The 9,525-nt window shown below is 44.1% G+C and overlaps 1 pseudogene; it reads right to left on the bottom strand.

The window, feature by feature from the left end:
• Nucleotides 1-7,083: 7,083 nt before the first annotated feature.
• Nucleotides 7,084-7,699, bottom strand: LOC124975105 (SREBP regulating gene protein-like; annotated as a pseudogene).
• Between the last annotated feature and the right edge of the window lie 1,826 nt (nt 7,700-9,525).

The following is a 9,525-nucleotide window of genomic DNA, read 5'->3' as shown; positions in this document are numbered from 1 at the left end:
GTTCAAGACAAATCTGCCCACATAGAGCCCATGGTGTAGCCAGCAAGACAATGAGTCATGTGATTGGATCTTAGAGAATAAGGATGGGGTGCAAATGTTTTTTTAGATGGGGTCAAAGAGGCATTTTGGATCTCAAGAACAGGATCTAAACAAGCAATGAGTGGTAAAAGACAGCAAGAAATGGCCTGTCAAAGTAGGTGACAGCAAAGATTAGGTGTATACAACCCGAAACAGGCAAGTTTGAGATCACCTCTGAAGTAGTAGCAAGGCTGCCACAAGAAGTGTGTTTCCAACAGGGCAGGTTCAGCATCCCAGGAGCCAGCAAGGAAGCTGAGACATTGCTAGAGTGCAGCAGCAGGGGTACCAGGGCCATGCACATGTTGTTCCTCTGAGCTTAGGACTGAGCCTCGCACAAAGTAGGCACTCACTCACTGGACAAGCACAGGAGGTGAAGAGTTTATAGAGTGGACTGGGGCCTGGGGAGCTCTAAAGGCAGTCTAGAAAAACAGGTCTGGCTCTCACAATGCCACCCGGATTCTCCTCTCTGAGCAGGACTCTGTGTTTGATATACAATCCCTAACCAAAGTCAAGATTGTGTTTTCTATGCAGAATATCAGTCCTAATGGAGGTGAAAAATATTGAGCATTAATGTTTTCATAACACCTCTCTAAGGAAGGAGGCTCCCAGGTGCATATCAGTTGTCCCAACAGTTCCGCCAGCAACCTGCTTCCATGGCAAGGACATCTCAGAGCCTTCTTATGAGGGTAGCGGGACAAGTGTTGACCCACTGACCGCTGGTGTTAGGTAACCATTCTTAGAAAGAGTTAAGCTAATTTTTTGTTTCTTTGTTCATTTATCCTTCTTTCCCTAGCCCTTTCCACAAAGGATTTGAAGAGACCTAAAACATATAATCCTGTTTCATGGGATGGGTCCAAAGTTATCTCATTGTTTCTTTTCTGTTTTCTTCTAGGAACCCTAGAGCCATAAAAAGATGCAGGTTCTTGCAGGTAGGCAAACCAGCAGTGACAAAGTGCATTTTGCCCATGAATGTGTTCAGGTAGGTGATCACAGGGCCTTTCACAACCTCCATCATCTCTGTTACTACAGGTTGGAAGCATGTCCTTCATCATCTCTTTCACCACAGGTCATGAACAGCCCCTCCAGGTCCAGGGTCCTTAGCCAATGACCCCACCCCACTTTTAGTAACAGAAAAAACCTGGAAGCTATTGCAAACACCATAGGAAACCTGATGCTGCCCAGGGAAGACCAGGCCAGGTGGAGAGAGGTCATGAACAGCCCCTCCAGGTCCAGGGTCCTTAGCCAATGACCCCACCCCACTTTTAGTAACAGAAAAAACCTGGAAGCTATTGCAAACACCATAGGAAACCTGATGCTGCCCAGGGAAGACCAGGCCAGGTGGAGAGAGGTCATGAACAGCCCCTCCAGGTCCAGGGTCCTTAGCCAATGACCCCACCCCACTTTTAGTAACAGAAAAAACCTGGAAGCTATTGCAAACACCATAGGAAACCTGATGCTGCCCAGGGAAGACCAGGCCAGGTGGAGAGAGGTTTTGCATGTGCCAGACTCAGGCCTGGCAGCAAAGGCAGGGATGCAGAGGCAGCCCTGTTATCTGCCTACAGGGACCTCTGAAGACATAGCTGTGACAGAGTCAGATGGTTGCCTGGGTCACTGGGCCAGCTTGCATTTTGCAGTGGGGAGGCACTCAGAGAGGGTTGATGAAGTATCTCCCTGCTATCCTGACTGAGCTCTTCCTAGAGGAAGGCCCAGGACTCACTGACACTGCCCATAGAGTCACTGAGGGACTCTGGGGATCACCAAGGAGGGTTGGTGGCCTCAGTGACTCAACACAGTGACTGCAGGAGATTGAGAAAGGAGGAACCAAGAAGATGAGGTGGTTTAGCCTGGAGAATGTGTTGGGGCAGCCAAGGATGGCAAAAGGGCCCTGCCTCTGACCCAGGTGTCCTCATAATCATGATAATGATTACCTTCTGAGTATGTGTGCACTTTTCCCTTGACCTAACCCTCCAACTGGGGAAGCAGTCATTTCTCCTCCCTGGGGAAACTGAGATTCAGAGTGTGGGCAAAGAACAAAAGGGGTTGAGTGTACCATAAGGAGCCAGTGCCTCTTTGGGGTTGAGGGGCTATAAGAAAGGGTCTCTCAGAGTATAGTTCTCCCAGATCCTAAGCATTCCAGCCTCCTTCCCACTTCTCTTCATTACCCCTATGGAGGGTGACAAGTGGAGACCTGCCCTCAAGACCTAGGTCTTCATATAGGTTTTTCTCATGGAGCATTCAGCAAGTCGCTGAAGCCCTTGGTAGTTTCTGAATTTGTTTCTCCTTCTGTAAAGTGTGATAACTCCAGCCTGTTTTCAGGACAGAGAAGCTCAGAGGGGCTTGGATACCCACCCATCAGGACTGACACTAGCCTAGAATTTCAGTCTCACTGCAGAGTTGAAGATGCCTGCAGGGGCCTGGCAGCCATCTGGAAGGTTCCTCTGCTTGGTCCCACCTCATCCCTCTCTGCAGTGTAGTGCTGGTGGAGGTGGAAACTCGTGGGGTTGGTCACTGGTGTCTGTTACTATGCATCACATAGAGACCTTTGGGAAATTCCTACAGGAAGGCATTCTATAGCACATTGGTGGCTTTCAAGAGCCAATAGGATCAGCATCAAGCAACTTGGGAAAGAAGAGCCCATGGTTAATAACCCTCACAAAGAGATGCATCAGATACTCCATTGCAGAGCAGGGAATGGGAATGGGGGAATACCACACATACAATTGTGTGTACTGCAGACACACAGCAGGCAACTGGGCAATCCATGAATTAGACATAAAACAGAGACTTGCTTTTCCTTATGGCATGGAAAAGAAAAACAAAATACCAACAACATAGTCAGGTATGATTCAGTATGTGCAAATGTGTACACAAGCAACACACAGGTGCTGGTTTCCAGCCAGGAGCCACCCACAACCATAAATGGGCTCTGGTCAAGACACCCCCTCCAATGTGACAGCCTGTCAGATATTCCTCCCCATTGTTACCTTCTCTCGGTGTTAGCAGGCACCTCTGTGAAAACCAAGGGAACTTTTCACAGTGTCCTGTGCTACTCTAAAGGCAGAAAACACCACTGAGGGATGAAATGCCAGCAGTGCCCAAGACCATCTTAGCATGGCTTGTCCCAGTATGCCATTCCAGGGATGGAGAAGTTGCCTGTCTCCTCTAGGGTCACTTGCATTCAGAAAGGCTCCACCCTGAGTGGTCCCATAGAGCCAAACTTCAGTCAGTTCATGGTTATGTCTGACCCATGATTGGTGCAGCACCACCTCAGGTCCTGCACTGAATGAGCTGCTTTGATGCTCATTTCTAGGTCATGGTAAATGATTTTGTTGCTAGATCAAGAGAGGACTGTAATCTCCTATTACAAAGCCTTTACCTGCAATTTATTTCTTAATGATTCTGCCAGATAAACAACAGTAATATACTTCTGTCATTGCCCTGATCAGTCTGGACCACTGCCTTAATTCAGGCATTGTGGGATCAAAACCAGGAAAGAACACAGAATAGCACAGTTCCTGTGTCACTTGGAGGCACTGAGAGGTCAATGGGCAATCTGGCAGCAAGGATAAGAACCTAATAAAGGCATAAGCATAAACCTGTCCTGAGGCAGGTCACATCTGGTCTGGGAAATGCTGGATTCATCCAGCAATGGTGACTGATGATCACCTCAGGTTATCCAAGGCCTGAATAGATTTAATGACTTTGGGTGCTACTCTCAGAAAAAGTAGTACCAGTACCAGTTGCAAATTTGGGAGAAAAAAACAAACAAGAACAAACTGAAATCAATCCTTTTCAGTTGTACAAAGGAACCTGTTGCTAGTAGACAATATCCAAGTTAAGAGAAATATTGTTAGAAGAGTGCTGAAATTTTGAGCTCTACCCCTGATATGCAGTCCTGCTCCTGTTTCCAATCCTGTGAATTGTTAAGGAAGGGCTAAATCTAAAGAGTGCAGATGAAAGCAGTCACTGGTATGGCCCTGAGTAAATGTCAGCCACGTGGGTCTAGAGACTTGGGGTACAAGCTGTGGATGGCAGCAGCAGGAGTTCCTGGGAGTGTGGGAGAGAGCCAGCAGGACAGACCAGGCCAGGAAGCCTCTTTCAAGATGGAGGTGCCTCTTTCAGCTTCTTGGCCCAGTGTTCCTTGAAGGCTCCCACCATCTGCTTGTGAAAGCCTTCTTTAGGCCAAGTCTAACCATAACAAACCCAACCTGATTATTTCCTCCAGACTCACTAGGACGGGATAAACCTCTCATCTACCCAGACCACACTAGTTTTACTCACACTGCTGGCAATGCATCCTATTCTTTTGCTCTGCTCACTCTCTTAACCTCCCTCACTGACAAGAATAAATGTCAGAAACCCAGTTCACCAGCTTGTTCCCTTAACAGTTGCTGAGAAATTTCTGAACCATGCAGATTCACATGGCAGTAGGGTGATGGTTGATGTCCCTGACACCTGATGGAGTTGAACTCTTCAACATAGAAGCTCATGGGTACTTTCTTCCTTGGAATATGCTGATCTTTTCTTTCTCCTTTCTGGTTCTGGCCCACCTGGCTCTTCCTCTGCTTTAGAGGCTTAAAAGGAGAATGAAATTTGGCTCCAGTTTCTGGGGAGTTGAAAGTAGCATCCATGGCTCAGGGGTCAGAAAGCCAGTTCTGGCTTCTGAAAGTTGAAACTATCATAGTCCACCAACAGTGACTCCTGCTTCTGGAGAACTGAAAGAAATTTCTGTAGTTGGGTCACCAAAACCTGCTTCATGTGTGACAACTCTCATCTCTTCAGCAGCTATCCAGGGATGCCTGACCCTGGTTCCAGCTTCTGGGGAGTTGAGAGAAACTCCCATACCCCACCAGCAGCAATTTCCAGTAACTCTACTGCTGTGATTCCAGAATCTGAGAAATTGAGAAAATTCCTGTAGCTGAACCACTGGATCAGGAGTACTTGGAGCCCACATGCTGTAACCTGTGTTTTTGGTCTTTACCTTGCACTTGGGGTGTGCCATCCAGGCTCTTTACTTTGATAGGCTCATCCATTTCATCTCATACCTTTCCTTCTGGCCCTGCATATGTAAGGTGGTATTTTGTTTGTTTGGCATATTTAATTCAGCATTTTTTGTAAACAATTTCTGAATAACTCTTACACTATAATCATAGGGTTAATTGTGGAGGCTTTTAGCAGCTCTCCACCTCTTTCCCCTGCTCCCTACTACTATTAAAAAGGTAATGCAGGTTTACTTGATAGATCTATTATTTCAAACCATCCTAGGTAGTAGTAATACTTACAAGTTAACTCATACATTCATTTGAACAAAATATAATTTTTAAAGTTGCCTCTAAAAATAAGTCACTGTAAAATTACTATTTTAATGTCCAGAGGGGAAACTGGATTGATTTCTTTCAAACCTGACACCCTGAATAGATCCTTCTGGGGCCCAGCCTCTGGTATGGCATGCTGCTCTTGTCCATAATCAGAACCCATCGAATGAATGTTACCACTCTCTTCATATGGACACTTCTTCCAGTGTTTGACACCCCTCCCTAGCACCACTCATTATGCAACACAAAATTTACAGTGGTATTATATACAGGGAACACTGACAGAAATTCAAAAGAGTTCCTTTTAGGGAATGTATTTTATAATTAGAAAAAATTCAAACTAGATGATATAAAGAACAATATTTTTTTCTGCACCACTGCTTGGCCTCTATATGTGCTTGGTGGTCAAGAGGGATGATTTCCTTGTTTCAACATCATTCACAACTAGATCTCTACTACAGGAACAAAGAAAATGGACAAAAGGCCCTTATTTGGAGGTCATTATGGCCCTCAGTCAGGATACATAAAAGATTGCAAAAATATGCCAGACTCCTATGGCCACACTGGCAATGGGAAGACTGATTGCCCCTACTTTAGAAGACCTGGGCCCCTCTTGTACTACCTGGAACATAATTCCTCCATGAAGTGACAGGGTCCAAATGCCCACAGGGGTCCAGGAACCCAGATTGTTATCACACTGGAGGAGTCATACTTTATGTGTGGCATGGTGGGTGATTGACATGCCTACTTTAAAGCATTTCTTATAAAGAATTTTAAAATAATAATATAATTCTTTACATTTCTTATAAAGAATTTTAAAATAATACTCCACTTGCAATTATAGGAAGCACCTATAAATTTTGGTAATTTTTTCTCTTCTGAATCTCCAATTATACTAAAAATAAAGGTGTTTTCAGAATTGTTAGCACATATTGTTGCCTGAGTGACTGACTGACCAAGGCTGTATTTTTCTTTGTTGGGTGTTTGAGGCATGCAATGTCTTTAGTTTTCTGTATTTTAGGTATGATGACTCTTACTGTATTCTCTCAATGAAGCAACTGAAAATGAATGGTATCTTGATTTCCATGGGTAATCTACAATCAACTATTAAAAATACATTAAATGTAAGTAAGATAAATATTTGTACTACTTATCATATAGTTTAAAATCTGACAACTATATAAGGGGTAAACAACTGAGTCATTTGTAAGTTAAAATATATTTTTATAATTTCCTTGAATATATTCTACTAGAATGGTAAGGCATTCTCCTGCATACATATTGTTTTCCTACTATTCCAAAGGAATCTAAAAAACCATTTTACACAGAGAAGACCAGATCAAAATAGCAGTGAACACATGGCACCTAAAAAACACAAGTTCCTGGTTCCTATGTGGGTGCCAAGACTGAGTCTCCCAGGGATGAAAACAACACTCCCAGCTCAGCCTGAAGATCTTTCCTGCCTGATCCCAGCCAGAGGTTCCAGTCCACTTTATAGAAGAGCTTCATCCAGTCCAGTTTATAGAAGAGTTGTAGCCCAGGTGGTGGGTGAAGCCAGTGGACAGCATGGAAGTGGTCACAGGCAAATCGTCCCCACACCACCTTGTCCAGGACTGCCCTGGACCCTCAAGTCTGGTTCCAGGTGGTGCATCCTCTGGAAGTGTCTCAGTGCTCAGGCTGCAGCAGGCCATCACATGGGGAAGAGCTTGGGTGGGCTCTCTCCCTAGCAGTGCTTGGCTATGCGGTCCCATTAGGTGTTCTCATGCTGCATATTCTGGGAAGAGTTCCTACACTTAGCCAAGCAAAATTGGAAGTGATCTTCCACAGTCATGAAGAGGTTCTGGAATGCCACAACTGCCCTGTTGAGGAGCGCTTCAGGAAGAGTTTTTGTTGGGCTGCTGGCCCAGGACATGCAGTACTCACAGGTGCTGCAGCAGTCATTGGTCAGGCAGCTATTGCAGCAGTACTGCTTTGTGCTGGGGATGCTTGCCATCACAGCAGCCATTGGTCAGTAGATTCTCCCTTTCACGGACAAACCCTAGATCATCCATGATGAGGTGCTTCCCTTGAAAGGAGTTCTGGCACTGAATGCTTGGCTGGCTGCTGTTGCCCAAGTTAAATTGTACTTTCCATGGAATGGATTGGTTTTGTTCCTGAGCCTGGAGAAGATTGCTATCTCTCACTGTACTGTCCTCCTGCTTCAAAGTGTTGCTGAGGATGTAGACCAGCCAGAGCCTGAAGACCAGGACCAGCATGGACCTCTTCTCCAGGAGTCAGCGCCACACCATGGCAGCCAGGTTCACCATCCTGGTTGAGATGGGGGTGCTGCATCCAGAGAGTGGAGCAAAACCAGAGGCTGAGACCCAGTAGCATGGCCCCTTCATGCCCAGCATCCCCACCACTTGCTGCAACACTGGTCTTGCAGTCCTCAGCCCAGCTTGTAAGTTAAAATATTGAAACATTCATTGCTAATTATAAATTCAAGTATTGGCTTCTTACAGTCTATAAAAGAATATATTTGGGTCTCTTAAATGTGTTTTTATAAATTGTTGTATGTAAAAAGAGGTAAAAATATTTATATGTGAAAAATTTAAAAGGCTAGTCTCCTTCCTGGGTGTTCATTCAAATATAAGATTACTAAAAATTAAAATCTTATTTATTTGTAATTGAAGAACCTAAAAAGTAACCACTGAGGAGCCTTGACTGACCTTCACAGTAGAAAAGCACCATCTGCTCAGCCTTGAATGTCCAAAAGGAAAGTATACTCAAAGACAAATGTGCCATCATATGGGTAAATGAAAAGTCATATGCAAAAGACTGGGTTTAACTTTAGGGGTCAAAACCCCAAATGTGGAGGCCATCCAAGACTTCTAACTCATTTCTCCAAACAACTAGATCCTATGCATCAGAGGTTACCAAACTGTTTAAAAACAATGGCCATGACTCCTTTGGTAGCTAACAAGACCTCCTAATTAACCTTGGGATAGCATGTGGAGGTCCAGGTCCTCCCACCAACTCCAGACAATTTTAGAAGTCAAGAATCATCACTGGTTCATAATCATCATTGTTAGACACTCCTGACATCAAACATTTGCCAGGATGTCAAACTTTAAATCTAGCTACTTTATTCCTGAACTGAAAATACCAATGTGTGAACATTATTGAACAAACTTTATAGACAGCTAAAACTAAAGAATGTGCCTTTAGATAACCCTGTAGCTAAATGATTCACAGGTGGAAGCAGTTTTATAAAACATATGCCATCAAAGCAGGGAATGCAACCGTTACTGTTATAATATCATAGATCCAAATGTTCTCCTCACTCACACTCGTGTCCCAAAGCAAACTCATCATTTTTATTCAGACCTTACAGTTAAAACAAAAAAAGATCCATACAGATTCCTCATATGAGTTTCTATTACTTCCTGCTGCTTTTCAGAAGGAAAGAAAGATATTAAGATCTAAACATACCCTCTGTGTCTTCTATCACCCAATTGCTATTTGCTTCCCAGCATCTTGCAGGGCTTTAACTTCTATCCAAGGAATAAATGTTTGGGGTTCTTCCCAGAAACATAGGGCTTAAGATAGTGCATTAAATTGGGAGTGCATTTATAACCAAAACACTTTGGAGGAGATTGGTTTGTCTTTTGATATGTTGTCCCTGAACAAATGACAATCTTTTAGAAGAAACAATGACTTCAGTACACATTGACATAAACATGCAAGAGGATGAATTCCCATGGGAGTAATAGGTGCAGTCACATCTCTTGTTCCCTGGATTAGTGTTTCAGTAAGATTTTCCATCACTGTGACCAAAAGAACTGATAACAATTTTAGAGAAGGATCATCAGCTTTACTTGATGCTGATGGTTTTGGAAGTCTCAGTTCATAGACAGCCTCCTATATTAACTCAGGGTCTAAGGAGAGGCAGAATATCAGGGTGGAAAGATGTGATGGAGGAAGGCAGCTCAGACCACGACAACTAGGAAGCAGAAAGAGCTCCACTTTTCAAGGTACACCCTCAATGAAGCACTTCCTCGAGCCATACCCTACCTGCCTATAGTTAGTCCAGTTTATCCCTAGCAAGGGAATAAATCCTTGATTATCTTATAACCAAATCATGTCACCTATA

This window comes from Sciurus carolinensis, unplaced genomic scaffold (genome assembly GCF_902686445.1).
Source record: "Sciurus carolinensis unplaced genomic scaffold, mSciCar1.2, whole genome shotgun sequence".
Classification (NCBI taxonomy): domain Eukaryota; kingdom Metazoa; phylum Chordata; class Mammalia; order Rodentia; family Sciuridae; genus Sciurus; species Sciurus carolinensis.
This window is presented reverse-complemented; position numbering and strand designations above follow the sequence as displayed.